This window comes from Panthera tigris, chromosome F2 (genome assembly GCF_018350195.1).
Source record: "Panthera tigris isolate Pti1 chromosome F2, P.tigris_Pti1_mat1.1, whole genome shotgun sequence".
Taxonomy (NCBI): domain Eukaryota; kingdom Metazoa; phylum Chordata; class Mammalia; order Carnivora; family Felidae; genus Panthera; species Panthera tigris.
The window spans coordinates 77,504,103-77,525,609 of NC_056676.1; the positions used below are offsets into that span (position 1 = coordinate 77,504,103).

Genomic DNA, 21,507 nt, shown 5'->3' on the forward strand with positions numbered 1-21,507 from the left:
GAAGGATGAATGGGAGCGGTTATAAGCTAAATGTTGGCATCCTTCAAAATTCATTGGCTGAAGCCCTAACCCCCAAAGTGATGATTTTTAAGAGTGAGGCCTTTGGACGTAGTTAACTTTGTATGAACTCATGAGTGTGAGGTCCTTATGAGTATATTAGTGCCCTTAAAAAAAAGAAGCAAGAGATCTAGATACCTCTCTCTGCCACGTGAAAACTTGGCACGAAGGCCATCTGCAGGACGAGGGCCCTTGCCAGGAACCAAATTCAGCTAGCACCTTGATCTTGAATTCCCCAGCCTCTAGAACTCTGAGAAATAAATACCTGCTCTTTAAGCCACCCAATGGATGGTATCTTGTTATAGCAGCCTGAATAGACTAATACAGTAATTAATGGATACATGTTTTCCCATTTCTTCTCTTGAATGGAGGTCCTGAGATGCTTTCCTTAAAGCTCTTAAAGTGGGGGCGCCTGGGTGGCTCAGTCCGTTGAGCGTCCGACTTCGGCTTAGGTCATGGTCTCGCAGTTCATGAGTTCGAGCCCCGCATCAGGCTCTGTGCTAACAAACAGCCCAGAGCCTGGAGCCTGCTTCGGATTCTGTGTCTCCCTCTCTCTCCCCCTCCCCTGCTCGTGCTCTGCCTCTCTCTGTCTCTCAAAAATAAATAAGTGTTTTTTAAAAAGTATTAAAAAAGCTCTTAAAGTGGTTACAACAGACTAGTCATTTAACCCCATAATGCATCTCTTCTTTGGCTTTTTCTATTTCAGAGCTTTGCTCCTGTACTTACCCTGCTTTCAAAATAAAGTATACTTTAGCCTTTTTTTCAGGTTCTATTTCTGGAAAACCCAGGCTAAGCCAATATGGTTGTTTTAGATTTACAGATAAAGAATTTGAAACTTATACATATAGTATTTAGAAAATATTTCACAGCACAAACTTCATTGAACTTGCATTCAAATCAAAGTCTGTATTACCACATACCTCATAAGTGGCAGTCAGTCAGCAGGACTCTTTGCTCATCCACAAGGACATATGTGATCTCTGACCTGATCCTTGGTGCTGCTGCATTGCCCCAGGTTTTGCTTTTATCAGCTTTCCAAAACTGGATTGACTGACATCCATCTATCTGACGAAAGTTATAATCTAGTCAGGAGAGAATCAGGAGGTATTTCAGCAGATGACATGACACTCTATGTGGAAAACCCAAAAGATTCCACCAAAAACTGCTAGAACTGGTACATGAATTCAGCAAAGTCACAAGATATAAAATCAATGCACAGAAATTGGTTGCATTTCTACACACCAATAATGAAGCAGCAGAAAGAGTAATCAAGGAATCGATCCCATTTACAACTGCACCAAAAAACATAAAATACTTAGGCATGAACCTCACCAAAGAAGTAAAAGATCCATACACTTAAAACTATAGAAAGCTTATGAAAGAAATTGAAGAAGACACAAAGATATGGAGAAACATTCCATGCTCATGGATTGGAAGAAGAAATATTGTTAAAACATCGATACTACCCAAAGCAATCTACATATTCAGTTTAATCCCTACCAAAGTAACAACAGCATTCTTCACAGAGCTAGAACAAACAATTCTAAAATTTGTATGGAACCACAAAACATCTCAAATAGCCAAAGTAATGTTGCAAAAGAAAACCAAAGCTGAAGGCATCACAATTTTGGACTTCAAGCTGTATTACAAAGCTGTAATCATTAAGACAATATGGTACTGGCACAAAAACAGACACATAGATCAATGAACAGAATAGAGAACCCAGAAATGGACCCACAAACATATGGCCAACCAATCTTTGACAAAGCAGGAAAGAATACCCAATGGAAAAAAGACCGTCTCTTCAACAAATGATGTTGGGAAAACTGGACAGCAACATGCAGAAGAATGAAACTGGACCACTTTCTTACACCATACAAAAAAAATAAATAAGCTCAAAATGGATGAAAGACATACACAGGAAGGCATCAAAATCCTAGAGGAGAAAACAGGCAACAAACTCTTTGACCTCAGATGCAGCAATTTCTTACTCGACCTGTCTCCGGAGGCAAGGGAAACAAAAACAAAGATGAACTATTGGAACCTTATCAAGATAAAAAGCTTCTTGACAGCAAAGGAAACAATCAGCAAAACTAAAATAAAAGGCCACCGATGGGATGGGAGAAGATATTTGCAAATGACCTACCCGATAAAGGGTTAGTATCCAAAATCTATAAAGAACTTATCAAACTCAACACCCAAAAAACAAATAATCCAGTAAGGAAATGGACAAAAGACATGAATACACATTTTTCCAAAGAAGACATCCAGATGGCTGGCAGACACATGAAAAAATGCTCCACATCACTCATCATCAGGGAAATACAAATCAAAACCACAACGAGATACCACCTGACACCTGTCAGAATGGCTCACATTAACAACTCAGGCAACAACAGATGTTGGCGAGGATGCAGAGAAAAGGATACACTTTTGCACTGCTGGTGGGAATGCAAACTGGTACAGCCGCTCTGGAAAACAGTATGGAGTTTCCTCAAAAAATTAAAAATAGAACTGCCCTATGACCCAATTGTACTACTAGGTATTTATCCAAAGGATACAAAAAATGCTGATTCAACGTGGCACATGTACCCCAATATTTATAGAAGTGCATTAACAATATCTAAATATGGAAAGAGCCCAAATGTCCATCAACTAATGAGTGGATGAATGGATAAAGAAGATGTGAGAATATATATATGTGTGTGTATATATATGTGTGTGTATATATATGTGTGTGTATATAATAGAATATTACTTTGCAATTAAAAAGAATGAAATCTTGCCATTTGCAACAACATGGATGGAACTAGAGTGTATTATGCTAAGCAAAATAAGTCAGTCAGAGAAAGACAAATATCATGATTTCACTAACGTGTGGAATTTAAGAAACAAAACAGATAGGGTGCCTGGGAGACTCGGTTGGTTAAATGTCTGACTTTGGCTCAGACAACTCTCTCGGTTCACGAGTTTAAGCCCCCTGTCAGCTCTGTGCTAACAACTCGGAGCCTGGAGCCTGCTTCAGATTCTGCGTTTCCCTTGCTCTCTGCCCCTCCCTCACTTGCACTCTGTCTCTCCCTCTCTCTCTGATAATAAATAAACATTAAAAAAAAAAAAAAAGAAAAAAAACAGATGAACATAGGATAAGGGAAGCCAACATAATATAAAAACAGAAAGGGAGACAAACCATAAGAGACTCTTGAATACAAAGGACGAACTGAGGGCTGCTGGAGAGCAGGTGGGTGGAGGGTGGACTAAATGGGTGATGGGCATTAAGGAGGGCACTTGCTAGAGGGAGCGCTGGGTAATACATGTAGGTGTTATAAATCACTAAGTTGTACTCCTGAAATCATTATTATACTACAAGTTAACTAACTGGGATTTCAATTTTTAAAAATAAAATAAATAAAATTTAAACAAGAACTGTCAATCTTACAATTACTCTTTGGTACTCAACACATCAAATGGTTTGTGTAAAGAATGAGACCTGGGTGACTTTGTTTTTGTTTTTTCGTTTGTTGCTTTTGTTGTTGTTCTTGTTTCGGTTTTCTTTTTCTAAAATTTTTAATGTTTATGTATTATTTTGAGAGAGAGAGAGAGAGAGAGAGCGAGCGAGCATGAGTGGGGGAGGGGCAGAGAGAGAAGGAGACACAGAATAGAAAGCAGGCTCCAGGCTCTGAGCTGTCAGCACAGAGCCCGACGCGGGGCTTGAACTCACGGACCACGAGATCATGAGCTGAGCTGAACTCGGTCGCTTAACTGACTGAGCCACCCAGGCGCCCCCTACGGGTGACTTTGTACCTTTTGGCTGTTGCACATTACAACAGGCTGTCGCCTACCACCACACTTTCATTCTGCACCAGGTCCTGTAAATTATGTAGCCAGTCTTGGGTAAGTTATTGGGAAGTTAATAAAACTTAAACTTTATGTAAGGCTTTGGAAGAATCTTAACAAGGTGTACACATGGCTCATGTTTTGAGAAAATTTGGAAAACTGTATTGTAACAATTAAGACATGTTCGTCATCACACATTTGAATTGCACTTCTTTGCCTATGACCTCATTACATCCACAAAGCAAACAAGGGAGATTCTTGGGGGTGACATTTTAACCCCCCAATCAGATTAAGGGTCATTTGGAGTTCCCACAGAATTTTGTTTTCCTTTCTTTTAAAAAAAAGGTTTTTTTAAAAATGTTTACTTATTTTTGAGACAGAGAGAGACAGAGCATAAATGGGGGTGGGTCAGAGAGAGGGAGACACAGAATCTGAAGCAGGATCTAGGCTCTGAGGTGTCAGCCCAGAGCCCAATGTGGGGCTCGAACTCACGGACTGTGAGATCATGACCTGTGCCGAGGTTGGATGCTCAACCGACTGAGCCACCCAGGCGCCCCTTGTTTTCCTTTCTTTTAACAGCTGTCTGTCAGGGCCCCCTCTTCCATAGCAAATCCCAAGCTCCTGGAGGACGGAACTTACATGTTAGTAACCTTAGTCACCCCAGCTCCTGGCATGGAGCAGATCACTTAATAGACAACTCTAAATGTTTCTTTGCCTGAAGTTAACACCTTCACAAGACTTTCTGGAACATAATTTGTAAGGCAGTATGGTTTTCTTAAAAAGCGGTGGTGATCTGGGCCACCTGGGTGGCTCAGTCGGTTAAGGGTCCGACTTCGACTCAAGTCATAATTTCGTGGTCTGTGAGTCCAAGCCCCGCATCGGGCTCTGTGCTGACAGCTCAGAGCCTGGAGCCTGCTTTGGATTCTGTGTCTCCCTCTCTCTCTGCCCCTCCCCTGCTCGTGCTCTCTCTCTCTTTCTCTCTCTCTCTCAAAAATAAGCAAACATTTAAAAAAATAACAAAAAATAGTGGTGGTGGTTTCTTTCTTTTCTTTCTTTCTTTCTTTCTTTCTTTCTTTCTTTCTTTCTTTTTCTTTTTTCCTCTCCATTTCCCCCTTTCACCACTGAAAATTGAAAGGCACAGGAATCAAAGGACAGACAAAACAAAATATTTTGAAATGCTTTTAGGAAATTGTGATCCAAACATTTTGCCTACTGAAGACCTGAGACATTTGCAATCCCGGGTAACGAGCTCAGTCCTCCTGGTAACTAAGGAGGTGGCTCATGTGCCAGCGGGTCAGAAATGCATCCGTATGTTCACATTTTCCAGTAGCATCTGGGCATTTCTACTTGGAATCCTAGAATATCTGAGCCGGAAAGGAGCTCGGGGAGCATCTGTTCCAGAACCACATTTCATGTTCCGGAAACTTGGATCCAGCAAGGACTTGAAGGTACGCCCGAGACCACACGGCACAGCAGAGTCCCAGCCAGAACCACAACCGTCATCCTCCGGGTACAGCCTCTTCCTGCCTGGTTTTAAGTTTTCAGTCCTTGTCACTGTCCCTTTCCCTGCCCCTTGCTCAAAGGACAACATGAAATGCCTAAAAGCAATGCAATATTTCCAATGCTCCCGCCCAGGTAGGACTGAAATAGATCCTATAGATCCTCCTTCAGATTGTGGGGCATGGCTGTTTCCAAACTTATAATTCAAGTCAGACCAAAACAAGATCAGAAAGCTGCAGGAAATATGACTGGAATTTCCAAGTTCCCAACTCAAAGGCAGGACTGGGGCTGAATCCCCAGAGGCCACCTGCTCTGTATCTTGTTAAAACCGTTAGTTCTGGTCTGGAGCCCATGACAGCAGAGGTCACCTTACCGTCTCAATTTCTGCCAATCCCTAGGGAGGAGGCCAAAGGCTCACATCGACCACCTGGCCCCAAGGAGGCATGCTTGTGGGCGGAAGAAATACTCGCATGGGCTTCAAAAACTTCGTCCAATATAAACCGCGCTCCACAGCCAGGTCTGGTCTGTGTCTGCTCCTCTGCACACAGCCCTCCGTTCCCCGCCCCCCCCCCCCCCCCCCCCCCCGCTGACCGTCCTGCCCCTCACGCCTGCCTGGGCCACCTGCGCCTGTGTGCTGGGCGCTACCCTTTCACTGCTTCGTCAGCTTTAGACTCACCCCTCCGTACCTGACCTCTGATGGACACCTTTCTGTTCCAGATGCTTCAGACACAAGCAGTTTGCAGCTGTCCAATGTGCTCACATCCCTCTCAGCGCCACACCCGCTCCCGCCTCTTGTTCTACATCCCGTGTCCTCACTCCAGAAGCACGGCCCCTCCTTTGATCCTCAGTCCTTGGAGAGCTCCACACCCCCCCTCCACTCCACCCTCGGACATTTGCATGGATCATTCTCTCTGTCCCTTCAAGTCTGTGCTCAAATGTCACCTTATCAGAAGGCTTCTCCAGCCATCCTGCAAGATGGACACCTGCCCAGCCTATAAAACTGCACCTTACCAGTGCAGGCTACTGTCTGCTCTCTCCCTCCACCTCATTGTCATCGTGACAGCACAGTGCTCAGTTACAAAATTACAGGGCGCCTGGGTGGCTCAGTCGGTTGAGTGTTTGACTCTTGATGTCCACTCAGGTCATGATCCCATGGTTTGTGAGTTCAAGCCCCGCATCAGGGTCTGTGCTGACAGTGCAGAGCCTGCTTGGGATTGTCTCCTTTCCCTCTCTCTTTGCCCCTCTCCTCCTCTCTCTCTCAAAAATAAATATTTTTATTTAAATAAGTAATTTAATTTTTATTTAAATAAGTAATTATGAAATTACACTTACAATTACAAAATTACAATTTTATGTAAGTTTACCCTGTGACTATATATAGTATACAATTATTTGTTTATGTTCTGTCATCCCCAAACTAGAATATAACTCTATGAAGACAGGGACTTTTCTGTGTGTCTGTTTGTTTGATTGTCTTTGTTCCCCTTTATTGCTACTGTATTCTGCATAGTCTGACCTCGAGAAATATGTGTTAAAGTAGACAGGGGTGCTAAGCTACGTTCATAAATGGAATATAAAGTGTTTTGATGTTTTATGTAAACTCTTAAGCCATCCTACACGAAAGCAGCCATGACTAAAAAGGAACCAGCCTGCATCTCACACCCTTGAGACAGGGCAGGGGATGGTCTTCAGCTCCTGTGTTCTGTCTTGGGCTTCTCCTGAGGTTTTCTCTGTTTTTCAGTGTCAGACTTTTAAGCTTTCTGTCCTTCACCCCAGACGGCCAGCTCTCGCAAATGGGTATGAGAATCATTCATGCACCCTTGGTGTGCACGTAGGCCTGTCCCAGGGATAAATGCCTGAGGCAACTCAGGTTCAGTGCGAAGTAAAACACTCTGTCTTCTGATATAGGACTTTCTTCCTTTTGTTTTCTGTCTGTTTCTAGCAGCAGCAGTAAATTGGATACGTTTATTTAGCACAGGCGAAATGCCTTCTTTCCCATAAACATTCACATAGAGGTCGGTGTGCTAAGTGGGAAGAACCCGAGTCCGGGGGCCAAGGAACTGTCCTGCCCTGGCCCCATCTTGACTAAGGAGAGAGGATGGCCAGTGCATACCTGTTCCTCTTCTTCCCCTGGGGCACCTTTGTGCCCAAGAGATGCAGAGCTCCTGTTCTAGCCCGTGCAGTCTGTGGTCTGGGTGTCTGCAGATGACCCCTTGTTCTCCACAATGAGTACATTAAAATGCAAAATTGGTAAAAACAGAGAACGAGAATAAAGAATAAGATAATAGAAGATAAATAACTATATTATATAGAGTAAAAAAATAAGAATGTACAAAGGTAGGAAATACAGATTGTTTTTAAGTTAGAAAAGTAATGTTAAAAAGTATCAATACAGAAAAATTAAAAATGAATGAGGAAAAAAGAAGTACATAAGTTCTTTAAAAAATTAAAAATGGTAAACTAATCAATGATAATTAAAGGAAAAGAGGAACCTACAGAAACTAATCCAAAATAGAAGATAAAGGAAAAGTAGGGTAGGAAGAAAGTTAAGACTAGACAATTTGAACTAACAAATAATAGGAAGAGGGAAAAAAGAAAAGAAAGGAGGGATCAGGGCTGGTGAGTAAAGGCAAAAATGAGGGAAGACGGAGACAGTGGAAATGAGGGAGAGAGGATGAGAAAGGAATCCCCAAAATCAAAAGGAAAGAAAATGAATTGAGAAAACAAAATTCAAAAAACAAAACAAAACAATACAATGGAAAATAATTAAGGAAGGAAGGAAAGGGAAAAATATTTTAAAAAATGAACAAAGAAACAAAAGCACAGTGATCGAAAGTCATAAAAGCGAAAGTAAAATAAACAACATGAAAGAAAAAAGCCATAGGAACAAAATGGAAATAGGAAAAGTGAAATAGGATGTAAATAAAATAAAGACAGTGAGGAAAGTCAAAATCACATGGAGAGTAGAAAATGAGATAAAGAAAGCCAAGAAGTTCATGAACAAGGAAATGGAGGTGTGGACTTGGTCTCTTCCTCTGGCCATGAACAAGGAGGTGTGCCCCTTTCATGGTGACCACAGGGAGACTCACCTCGTGCTGAAGTTCTTGAGCTCACAGATAGAGTATGTTTTTGGTGCCTGAACATAATTTGTCTGGAGTCCTTCTTGCAGGTGAACTTTCTCATGGGTGACATAATGTTGTTTAAGCCCAAACTGACAGGTGCTTCACACTTTGCACAAGACCAGAGATATAGGGGCTCCCTGTGGAGGAAGGTGATGACAGAGGAAAGGATAAAGAACCCTAATTTCAGAATCATAAACAGAAACCTAGCAACATGAATTATGGAAAAGGAAAGATAATAAAACAAAATACTTAAAATACAAAAGCCCTAAAAATGATTGAATTTATGCAGAAGGAAGAAGGAAAGCAGGGAGGTAGGGAGGCAGGGTGGAAGGAAGAGGAAAGATTATACCAAAGACCAGAAAGTAAAATTGAAACAAGACAAAGAGAAAGAAAAGAAAAGAAAAGAAAAGAAAAAGAACAAAAGAAAAAGAAAGAAAGAAAGAAAGAAAGAAAGAAAGAAAGAAAGAAAGAAAGAAAGAAAGAAAGAAAAGAAAGAAAGAAAGAAAGAGAAAGAAAGGGAGGAATGGAGGAAGGAAGAAAAAGAAAAAATCATAAATTGTACTGGAAGTCTGGTTATTTCTTTGAAACATCTTTGCTGTAGTTTGTGAGAAGTTGATAGCATGCCAGGGAAGAGAGAACATATGGAGTCACTCAAAAGCTGCTATTTCCCAGGTCTTGTTCAAGGTGTGAAGTATCTGTAAAAAAAAAAAAAAAAAAACCAACTCTGGAAAAGTATGATAGAACTGAATCAGCCTTTCATTTACAACACCCTCTCCCCCTCTAAAAAAATAATAAACAAAGGAATGGACTTTAATAATATAAATAATTGAGAATTATTCAGCAGACTGGAAATACAATTTGGGCTCCATTAACAACATTCCAATTTAATATATTTCTAATTGGAAACAGGCTTTCTTGATGGTTTTAAATCTTTAAAATACAATTCTCCAATCTCACATTCACCAACAATTCTCATTTTGGTTTCCACTACTCCAAGCCTTAGAGGCTCCCAAATCACCAGGATCCTCCACCTCTGCATGATTACTTGAACCCTATCTTTCGTTTGGAACACACTTTTTCCATTTTCTGATGCCGAAACCAAAAAGGAAAGGGATGATAAAAACAGGAGAGACAGCTGATTGAAACTTTTTAGTAATGACATTGCCTTCTTGCATCAAGGAAACATCTTGACTTAAGAAACACCATGGAAAGTAGATTAAAGACTTGAATTCTGAGCCATACATTCTCTCCCGGATCTTACTTCCCATGTTTGTTATTATTTTTTTAATATTTAACATTTATTCATTTTTGAGAGACAGAGAGAGTGCATGAGTAGGGGAGGGAAAGAGAGAGAGAGACACAGAATCCGAAGCAGGCTCCAGGCCCCGAGCTGTCAGCACAGAGACAGATGTGAGGCTCAAACTCACGAAACGCAAGATCATGACCTGGGCCGAAGTCGGAGTTGGATGCTTCACCGACTGAGGCACCCAGTGGCCCCTCTCAGTTCCCATGTTTAGAAGCTACCCTTTGCTCTTTAATATAACAGATGTTTATAACAGGCATGATTCCAAAGGGTTTGGGCCCTACCGGGAGTAAACCTCAAAGCAAGGACTCAAGGGCAAGAAGCTTATTTGGAAGAAGTGGCAAACAAGGACACAGGACAGTTAGGACAAGAAGAGTCAGCCAGTAAAGATGATTTCTCAAGTCGATGTGGGCGACTGGATGGACACGGGGAATCCCACGAGGAAACCCTATGAAATGCCTGGGGGTTACCCTACCTCAGGGCCAAGCAACTGGATGTTATATACACTGACTCTCCTCACCCTCACTTGAGGGCAGCTAGGGGTCTGTCACGCAACTGGCTTGATCCCTTCTGGAGAAATCCCTCAACCAAGAAATTCAGTTACTGATATTCAGAAGTCCACGAGAGCACCTGGTTGGTAGGACTTGGGAGGTGAGGGAAGAGCAAGGATAGCATGCGGGACAAGAGCTCATGAAAACAACCACACAAATGTATCGTCTGCTGGGAAAGTGTCAACGTTAGGATTTCTCATGCATCCTAACCATTCTATGGGTGAGTATGGTTTTCCTCATTTACAGTTAAGAAAATAGAGGCTTATCTAGTGAGGTGGCTTCTTAGTGTCAATACCTAGCAAGTGACAATATGAAGTCAAAATCAAGATTTCTGTCACTACATCCCTTAACGTCTTTTACCATAAAAATGTTTGACCTGCAGAGAAAATAAGAGGAAGCTAAAGCCCCCGCTCCAGACTACTGCATCCAGTGAGTTTGTCCTGTTGAGGGGCAAGGGGCTAATCTGAACTGTCCCCAGGTCAAATCAATCACCCCAAGACAGAAGAGGAAGTAGAACGCGTGCCTCTATCGACATCTTTCCTTCCTTCTCTGCTCATCTGGTCGGCCCCCTCCCAAAACATCCAGGCCTCCTGCATGATAAAGATTAAACTGCTGCTGCTAGTATACCTAGTTCTTACAGTCGCTACCTTTGGTTGACAATGATAGAATGAATTAGAATAGAGTCATAAAAATATTTAAAGATCATGGTCTACCCGGCCAGAACTACTAGGCACTTGACATCAATTAGTCTCAAGCTCTCTCTTAAGCTCTTCACAATGGTGTAGCCGGCATTTTAGTTGAGCCACATCTGACAATTTGCATGCTAATTTTGTCCTGGTTCACGCCAAGGCCCTGGGCAAGGTGAACTACAGCCTTTAGAACCAGACTGCAGAGAGTTTCCTTGTATCACTTCATACCAACAGAATACTGGTCTTGAGATTCTATTTCACCCTCTTTACAAGCAAAGAGTTGGCCTGTTACTTTTTTTTTATGTTTATTTATTTTTGACAGAGAGAGAGAGAGAGAGAGAGACAGAGCACGAGCGGGGGAGGGGCAGAGAGAGAGGGAGACACACAATCCGAAGCAGGCTCCAGGCTCCGAGCTGTCAGCACAGAGCCCAACGCGGGGCTCGCACTCACAGACCTCGAGATCATGACCTGAGCCGAAGTCGGCCGCTCAACCGACTGGGCCACCCAGGCATGTGCCTGTTACTATTTGATGATTGTTGGCAGATGACACGAGACGCCTGAGTTGGAGGCGAAGGACTTTATTACCCATGGGAAAGCAGGCAGCGTATCATCAGTACATTAGACTTGGTTCCTCTTGCCCCCAAGTCCCATGGGGAGATGAGCATATTATGGGCCAGATTAATGCTACACATGCAGCGGGTTTGTTTCACATCTAAGGAGTACTTAGTTTGGAATTCTATTACTTTTATAGCAGGGTGTAAACTAGCCTGCTATTTGTCCAGGAGGAAATGTTACCTTACCTCTCAAGGTTACCCGCTGTGAAAACAACATCGAGTAATGGCCTGAGTCAAAAGCATTCGAGCCCCCGGCCGTGGCACACCCAGAGCGCTTGGAAGAGTCTAAGAGGCCCACAGAAGACTGACTTTCTAAGAGACACCTGCACCCCCGTGTTCACGGCAACACCGTTCACAATACACAGGTTTGAAACAACCTCCATCCTCCAGTGTGTGACCATATGGATGATCCTAGCAGACGTCACGCTACAGTGGAAGAAGTCGGTCACACAGGACGAACGTCACGTGATTCCACTTACAGGACAAATCTACATCAGCCAAGCTCATAGAAGCAGAGAATAGAAGGGTGGCTGCCAGGGGCCACGAGGAGGGCAAAATGGGGAGTTCCAAATCAGCAGGCATAAAGTTTCAGTTAAGCAAAATAAAACCGTCGTAGAGATCTGCCATACAACATGGTGGCTGTCCTTAACAGCATGGCATTGTTCACTTTAAAATATGTTAAGTTGGGGCGCCCGGGTGGCTCAGTCATTTAAGCATCTGACTCTTGATTTCGGCTCAGGTCATGATCTCCCAGTTCATGAGATCCAGCCTCACGTCGGACTCTGTGCTGACAGCATGCAGCCTGTGTGGGGCTCTCTCTCTCTTAAAATAAATACATAAAACATTAAATATAAATAAATAAAAAATAAAATAAAATGTGTTTAGCAGAGGGGTGCCTAACTGGTTCAGTCAGTGGAGCATGTGATTCTTGATCTTGTGTTGTGAATTTGAGCCCCATGTTGGTTGTAGAGGTTATTTTTTAAAAAACAAAATCTGTTTTTTTTTAAATTTTTAATGTTTGTTTATTTTCGGAGAGAGAGAGAGAGAGAGAGAGAGATAAAGGGAGGGAGAGGAAGAGAGAGAATCCCAAGCAGACTCTTCACTGTCAGCACAGAGTCTGATGTGGGGCTCGATCTCATGAACCCTGAGACCACGACCTGAGCCAAAATCAAGAGTCAGACACTCAACCAACTGAGCCACCCAGACGCCCCAAAATAAAATCTTATAAAATATTTATGCGAAGTGGATAAACCCCATGTTAAACATTCTTACTATAAACACACACACAAACACAGGTACACAAAAGAACAAAAGGGAATTCGGGGAGGTGATGGATATGTGTAGGACCTTGATTGTGGTGATGGTGTCGTGGGTGTTCGCATATGTCCAAACTCATCAAAATGTATACATTAAATATGTTCAGTTCTAATATATCAATTATAACTCCATAAAGCTTCAACAAACAGAATGGGCCAGGTGTTGGGGGCAGTGTGTAAACTAGACTTCTGTGTTCATATCTTTGTGGATATCTTGATCTTTTAAACCAGGTAAATATATTACCTGTTACCTATAAAAGTAAATTAAAAAGTAAATTTTTTAAAAGTTTTTATTTTAGGGGCGTCTGGGTGGCTCAGTCGGTTAAGCGTCTGACTTCGGCTCAGGTCATGATCTCGTGGTTCATGGGTTTGAGCCCCACGTCAGGCTCTGTGCTGACAGCTCAGAGCCTGGAGCCTGCTTTGGATTCTGTGTCTCCCTCTCTCTCTGCCCCTAACCTACTCGCATTCTGTCTCTGTCTGTCTCAAAAATAAATAAACATTAAAATTTTTTTTAAGTTTTTATTTTAATTTCACTACTTAGTTTCAGATGTGCAATAGAGTAAAAAAGTAAATTTTAATTGAAAAAAAAAAGAGGATTGAATTTCTCAATATAGTGAACTTATCAAATGTGACCTGGGAATTCTTTATACCACAGGGCAAAACCTACGCCATGCACAGAATAATTAAAGGGCATAGATGTTCACTTATATTAACTACTGCATAAAATGATCTTGTATGCAATATATCCAATACAGTATAGTATGATTTCATAAAATAAACAGTGCTTGAGTAACTGTTGATTGTCACCTGCTTTCTTGGCAGAACAATACCCAGGCTATGCAGGGTAACCATCTGGAACCTATTTCTAAAGAGTGCTGTCTGTCTTGCCAGGGCATATTAATGGTGTGTATACATTTTCATCCAGCGAACAATGGAGTCACAGCCCAATGCCCCACCCCGACCCCCAACGAATGGTGCAAAAAATCAAACAACACCTCAACATTTGAGCGTGTGATTTTAACAAAAGTCCAAGGATTTCCATCTAGCTCAATCCCTTTGAATTTTGCATTGTTTCAATCATTCACTCAACAGAAATGCATTGAGAACCTGAAATATCCCTGACATAAACAGAGGGCAAGCTATTCGCTTGGGGCAGGGGCATCAATCACTCAGTAGGGCAAAGAGAACTTGCAGAAATTATCCCACTTAGCGCACATTTCACTGAGAACCTCAAAGGTCAACTTGGCATATGGTCACCTAGCTGGGAAATGCCATGAGGTGGAAGAGTTCGCAATGGATAGAAAAACGTCTTTGCCTAAGAGGAAAACCTCCCTGCCAACACCTCATTCCATATTCTCTCTCTCCTCTCCTCCTCTTCCTGCCTTTCCTCTTCCTCGTCCTCTTTTTCCTGCCACAGACATGTAGACACAGGATGCACAGACACATCTCATGAGGGATTAAAGGCAGGCTGCCTTGCCCATTTTTAGGCAATGATTCCAATAAACGATTAGCTTCAACAGAGTTCATCCCAGCCAGTTAATGCTGGGATTACCTCCTTCGTCCCTCCAGCTCTCACCCTTGATTGAAAATGGCAGTTTGGGCGAGTGAGAGATGTGGTCATCTTTACCATGATTCAATCTGTCAAAGGAAAATCAAAAACAAAAACCCTTCATGGGGGCTGGGGGCCCCACTCTGTCCAGAGATGGAGTCATAGAACCCTTTTCCTTGCAGAGTTATTTCTGTGTATTGAGTTATGTCTAATTTTCTGGAGTGGTGAGTCTCGGGATTGAAAGTGCTTATGTCTCCCTGACCAAATAGATCAGAGCCGGCTGCCTTCGGAACCTGAATTGCGTGACTTCAAATACCACAGACGCGGACACTTAAATTTGAAGATGAGAAGGAAAAAAAAAAAAGAGGGGGAAACGGCTGTGTGGCATCTTTTCCACAAAACTGAGATGTTTAAGCACCAAAATCAAAGACCATGCGGGGAGCACCCACATTCTGAGCTTAGGTTAGGAGATGCTTTATTTCCCAGAAGAGACAAAAGACGAAAAAATAATCGAAGATGTGTAACTTATTTTAAAGTCATTTTGACTCACCTGTATGAAATTCAGGAAGCCCCTTGGCGGAAGGGGCTAGTCAGGGGTGGCAGGATCTGAAAGGAGCTACATCTCCCACTGTCCCTGCAGTGGGGGTGATGAAGTTTTGGGGTGATGGGTGGTGTGGGAAACCAAGGCAGGAGGAAATGGCAGATAAAACTAAATCTGCTTATAACCCGCAGCCCAGCGACAAACACTTGAGGCCCGGCAGAGTAAATAAAACGTTTCTCCAGGAACTCCCTACTGTCTCACTGCTAATGCTTTGCTAGAGGGAAAAACAACCTTAGCTGGACAATAGCTAGGCCTCCAGTATCCTGGGGATCTTCTCTAGCATGTGAAAATCTCACTGGAAACTTCCCCCGGACTTTACCTCCCCCAAGTCTATGGTATAAATAAAACCTGTCTCTCCTCATGGTCCCGGGGCAGCTCTTCCTGCCCACAGGTCGTGGCCCCGTGCCTTCCTAAAATCACCTCTTTCGCACCAAAGAAGTCGTCAAGAATTCTTTCTTGGCCGTCAGCTCCGGACCCCACGAAAACCCCCCACCACCCAAAGCCTCATCAATGGGTGGGGGGGGGGGGTTCGTGGGGTCTGGAACTGACAGCCAAGAAGGAATTCTTGAAGAAGTCTTTGTTGAGAAAGGGTGATTTTATGAAAGCATGGGGACAGGGACCAAGGGCAGAAAGAGCTGCACGGTGAGTGTGGGGGGTGACACTTTCATGAAGTCAGGGGGAGATGAAGTCAAGAGGGAATTTCCAAAGAGACTTTCACATGCTGAAGACTTACTGGAGGCCTAGGGGCACCTGGGTGGCTCAGTCAGTTCAGCATCGACTTCGGCTCATGGCATGATCTCAAGGTCAGTGAGTTTGAGCCCCGCGTCGGGCTCTGTGCTGACAGCTCGGAGCCTGGAGCCTGCTTCGGATTCTGTGTCTCCCTCTCTCTCTGCCCCTCCCCCACTCACACTCTGTCTCTCTCTCTCTCTCTCTCAAGAATAAAAAATACTAAATAAAAAAATAACAATAATAAAACAAATAAATAAAGACTTACCCGGAGGCCTAGCTATTGTGAATCTCTGGTTGTTTGTTCCTCCAGCAAAGGCTTCAACACTAAGACAGTAGGGAGTTCCTGGACTTTGGCCTATTGATTTCTGGTAAACTGGTGGAGATTCTTATCAGTCTGACCATTTCCCGTTTTGGGGGGAGCTGGGAGTGTCCAAGGAATATCATACGTGTCCCAGCTGGGGGTGGGATGCTGGTAGCCTGCACTTTGCCCTCAGCCAGCCCTATGCTCTCTCATCAGGGGGCCTGGCCTGCCCAGAGGTACCAACAGTTCCTGCCGTAAGAGAATAAAGTGCTCTAGAAATATTAGAGGAAACGGTTTGAGCTTGAAGCAGGAGAGAAAAACAGGAGAAATTTCTCAGGAGAGATAATTCTGTATCCCCAGCACCTCAGAGACGTGCCTTCTTTCTCCCCACTGCATTGAACGACTTCGAGTTCTCGTGTTTGCGCTGGACCTCTGCCAGGGCTGTGCTCCCTCATAAGGAACTTGGCTCCTTACATTCTGGCATTAATATGGGCGAAGGAGTGAGCTTACTACAAAGAGAACATGTGGCCGTGGAGCTCTCTGTTTAAATATCGTTCAACATGCAGCTTCTTGATGAGCTTTTGGTCTTTGACGGCTTTCTGGAACACCCCTCAAGGTTGCAATAGGCGCGCTGTTCTCCTCGTTAACATGCGGTGTTCTGCTTGATGCGTGAACTTTCACCGCGTAACAAACAGCCCCCCCAAACTAGTACTTAGCTCCAGATACTGTGGCTCAGGCTGGCATATCTTCTAGTCTGGTTGCTTCGCTCCTTGCTGCATGAACAGTTAAATTCAAAATAATTTTAAGATGTGTTACAAAGGCATAGTTCAAACCATTGGGCTTACACGGTTAGAGGACAGAAAGAAAACCAAATCTCATTCACATTGGAGACTTTTTCTGTGGAGAGATGATGTGGAAATGTTGAGGTTTGGAGCTGATGGCCAAGAAAGAATTCTTGAGATGTCTTTGGTGCAAAAAAGGTTGTTTCGGTAAAGCACAGGGACAGGACCCGTGGGCAGAAAGAGCTGCACTGGGTTGAGGAGGGACTGATTAAATAAGAGTTTCTATCCTATTGATGAGAAGGCAGGCTGAGAGTTTGCAAGCACAAGCTAGCATTTCCACCCCCCCCCCCCCCCCCCCCCCCCCCCCCCGCATCCTATCCACCAGATGGGATATGTGTGACATTCCTCAGGCACTCTTGGTTGCCCAAGAACAAAGGAAAGGAAAGAAAACAAATGGTTAACTGTGATACAGGTCACAGTCCTGCAGGACATGAGTCTCCGTCAGTTTACAAATATCTTAGTAAATTACAAGAAAAAGACAATCTTATCAATAGCTCATCTGCAGAAACCTATAGACTCAGTTTCCTGATCCCCAACATCACCCTCCCCTCCATAGTGCCATGGGGAACAAAGGCAAGAAAGAAATGGCAGATAGAATTCAATATCCTTACAATCTGCAGCCCGTGGACAACTACTGGAGGCAGGCAGAGTAAAACGTTTCCCCAGGAACTCCCTTCTGTCTTATGTTAATGCTTTACTAGAGGGAAAAACAACCTTAGCCTGACAACTGCTAGGCCTCCAGTAATTTGTGTCTTGAGCATATGGAAAATCCCTTTAAGAAACTTCTTCTTGACTTTACCTCCCCCAGCCCGCCCCACAGTATATCACTAACAAGCCCTTCCTCACAACCCCAGGGCAGCTCTTTCTGTCCATGGATCTTATCCCCATGCTTTAATAAAATCACCATCTTGCATCAAAAACATCTTCAAGAATTCTTTCTTGTCTGTCAGCTCCGAATCCCACCATCACCCCAAAACCTTATCACTATGGAGGGGAGGGTGATATTAGGGCTCCAGGAAATTGAGTCTACAGGTTTCTAGAAGTTTGGCTATTGATAAAATTGCTTTTTTTCCTTAGAAATCATTAAGACAGTTGCAAACTGAGGGAGACTCATGTCCTGCGTGACTGTGATCTCTATCAGTTAACTTTTTGTTTTTCTCCTTTGTCCTTGGGCAGCCAGGAGTGCCTGACAATGTCACAGGTATCCCACCTGGTGGGGGGTGGGTGCTGGTATCTGCTTGTACTTTGCCCTCAGCTTGCCTTTGGCTCCCTCATCATTAAGAAAGAGAACTTGAATGGGTCCTTGAACAGCCAGGTTCAGGGAACTGAGAATCTGTCCCTGGCACCTGACTGAGAACTTTACATAGGTTGGCTTATTCCTTCCTTTAAAGTCCCCCAAATAGGCACTATTAACTTTATTTTACAGATTAAAAACTGAGTCCAAAAAGCTAAGAATCTTGCGTAGGATCCTATATCTAAAATATAGAGTGAGCATTTGAATGTTTATGTATTTATTCTTTGAGAAGAGACCATGAGCGGAGGAGGGGCAGAAGAAGAGGGGGCCAGAGGATCTGAAGTGGGCTCTGTGCTCATAGTATCAAGGCCGATGCTTGAACTCACGACGAGATCATGACCTGAGCTGAAGTTGGATGCTCAACCGACTGAGCCACTCAGGCGCCCCTCGAGTGAGCGTTTGTACACAACTCTGACTCTGAAACCCATGAACTCCTCACTCTTTCAGCTTTAGAGAAGACAGTTGATTTACAACAGTCTCCTTAGTTTATGTCCATAAAGAATACTAACATTATTATTATCTACACTGAGGATATGCTTTCTAAGATCATTTGAACCATAAGCAGCACAGACTGGCTTGCTGGTAAGAAAGTCAGGCCAACATGCGTCCCCAGAACTTCAGCTGTGAGTCTTAAGGACTTGTGACCATTGGGAAGTTCTCTAATATTTGGGGGCCTCCTATACTTACTTGTTGGTGCACTCATTTTGATCTATCGAAACTAATAAAATCAGCTAAGGGTAGCTTCAGAGATTAAACAAGATCATCACAAAATGGTGAGTATTGTTGTTATCACCAAATCAAACAGAGGCTATTAGGGAAAGGAAACTGGGATAGTGTGATTTACAATAAGAAATGCATATTTGGTTTCCTTTGCCTTTTCTGGCACATGCCCTAAAACCTTTGAAAGGTCTGAGAGGTAAAGGTGTCTTTTGTTATGTTAGTGAGGTGACTTGGTGACTCACTTAAGGATGGGGACTGGTGGCCAGGAGGACAACCATGTGATTAGAAGGTTGGAACTTTCAGACCCACCCCCTTGACCTCAGGGAAGGGAGAGGGGCTGGAGTTGGAATCAATCCCTATTGGTCAATGATCTAATCAATCATCCCTAGATAAGGAAGCTTTCATAAAATCCCAAGAGGACAGGGTAATGGGAGTTCCCACGCTGGTGAACTGCTGGGGGCACAGGGAGAGTGGCTCACCTGGAGAGGTGTGGAAGCTCCACGCCCCTTTCCCACACCCTCCCCTGGGCGTCTCTCCCATCTGGCTATTCCTGAGTAAACTGGTGATCTAGTAATTAAAAGGTTTCTCCAAGTTCTATGAGCCACCCTAGCAAATTAATCAAACCCCCCCCCCCCCGCCCCAGACAAGGTCATGGAAACCTCTAGCTTCTAGCCAGATGGTCAGAAGCACAGGTAACAATCAGGACTTGCAACTAGCATCTGAAGTGTGCGTGTGCTGGCAGGGGGACGGCAGCAGTCTTCTAGGACTAAATCCTTAACTTGTGGCGTCTGATGGTATCTCCAGGTAGGTAGTTTCAGAATTGAGCTGAATTCTTGGACAGCCTGCTAGAGCCTGAGAACTGCTTGTCGGTATGGGAGGTCTACACACACATCCACACACACAGAGGAGATGAGTCCGTGAACCCCAAAAAGAGTAACATTCTAAGATGAGGATATAGCCATTGGGGAAAATGAGAAATGCAACTGGTGACTGGAAAAAGAACTGTGTTGGAACACTCCATCATATAAAACGTAAGGATTGGGTTAATAGGATCTAAGCACCAGCATTTGGACAAAGGGGAACCAATTTTGTAATAGAGACATCCGGTAGGTAATGATCTCTGATACTTTGATCTGGGTGAGGCTCACGGCAAAAAATCACAGCAGAAAGTATTTTAGTCATTGTAAACATCCCATTGACAAATCACTAAAAGTTTGAATACAATCTCCAGATCATTCATACCCAGCACCCTTTGACAGATAGAAAGTCCCCCAAACTGGTGGTTGAGTTGGACCCTACAGTCTGCATTTCCTACCTGCTTACCAAACATCTGTTAAATAAATTAAATAATATTTATATTGCAACAAGGGCTCTCAGCTTTATCTTCAAGCAGACCTTTTAACTGAAGACTGACTGTATGCACACATAGGACACAAAACAAAGGCTCGTCCATCCTTCTCTTTACAAAGTACTGTGGATGCCTGAGAGTAGACTTTGACACTGGCTCTGACAGCTGAAGTGTCTGTGGCTTTGGACAAGCCACCTACCTTCTCTGTGTCTCTACTTCATCATCTGTAAAATGAGGAACATCATGGAGCCTAATTCACAGACTTCTGTTCATGTTATTTTGTAGGCAAATACATAATCCTGATGACTATTAGTGACAATTGTTTTCTACAGATTGACTTTCAAAGAAATGTTGAATCATAGCCAGTGGAAATATTTGTAATTCCATAGGGAAATATGCCTTCTTTGATTAAATTTTTTCACTGTGCTTTTTATCAGCCTTATCATTAACATTATCATTATTGCTGTTATAGTAGGTCATTAGTCATATTAATAGAGGTAAGAAGGTTGACTATGCTGACATCAGCCATAGAAAGGCATAATACTAATAAGCTGCAAATCTTCTTGTTTTATTGGTTCCTAGAAAATGAAGGGAAGGTGATATAGTAAGTATCAGATACTACACCAGGTAGTTTATATAAACCCATTGCATCATAGCGGACTTCCAATTTGAGTACATAAACTGCACTCTACACAGAAAATTGAAGCAGCAGCTAAAATTTTCCTTAAGATCGCAGGATCAGTATGTGGTAGATCTGGACTTTGAACACAGGTTTCACTAACTTAAAGTCCTGGTTCTTTGCATTACTCTACCCTATTTTTGGAATTGATACATTTTAGGGAATGGATTTCAGGTTTTCCGAGTTTCCAGGAAATGAATCAGCACAGTGTGGTAGCACGATGTGCCGTAGGAGCCAACATCAGACTTGCCTTAAGTAAAGCCCTGGGCCCTTCCACTTCCTAGCAATGACTGTGGGCCAGTCCATCTGTCCTCTTTGGGACTCAGTTTTCTTATCTATAGAATGGGTGCAATTCATCTCTACTCACACGCGGTTGACTGACCTATGTATGAAAGTGAATATGGGAATGTTTCATGTATCATAAAGACCCTGGGGAATGCAGTGAGTAAGTCATGTAG

The 21,507-nt window shown here is 43.2% G+C and overlaps 1 long non-coding RNA gene across 1 annotated transcript in view; it reads right to left on the reverse strand.

Moving 5' to 3' along the window:
• Positions 1-9,056: 9,056 nt before the first annotated feature.
• Positions 9,057-21,507, reverse strand: part of LOC122235086 — a 45,611-nt gene continuing 33,160 nt past the window's right edge. Inside the window, exon 5 of the long non-coding RNA XR_006213203.1 lies at positions 9,057-9,208. This is a non-coding gene — a long non-coding RNA (uncharacterized LOC122235086). The remainder of the gene's footprint in view (positions 9,209-21,507) is intronic.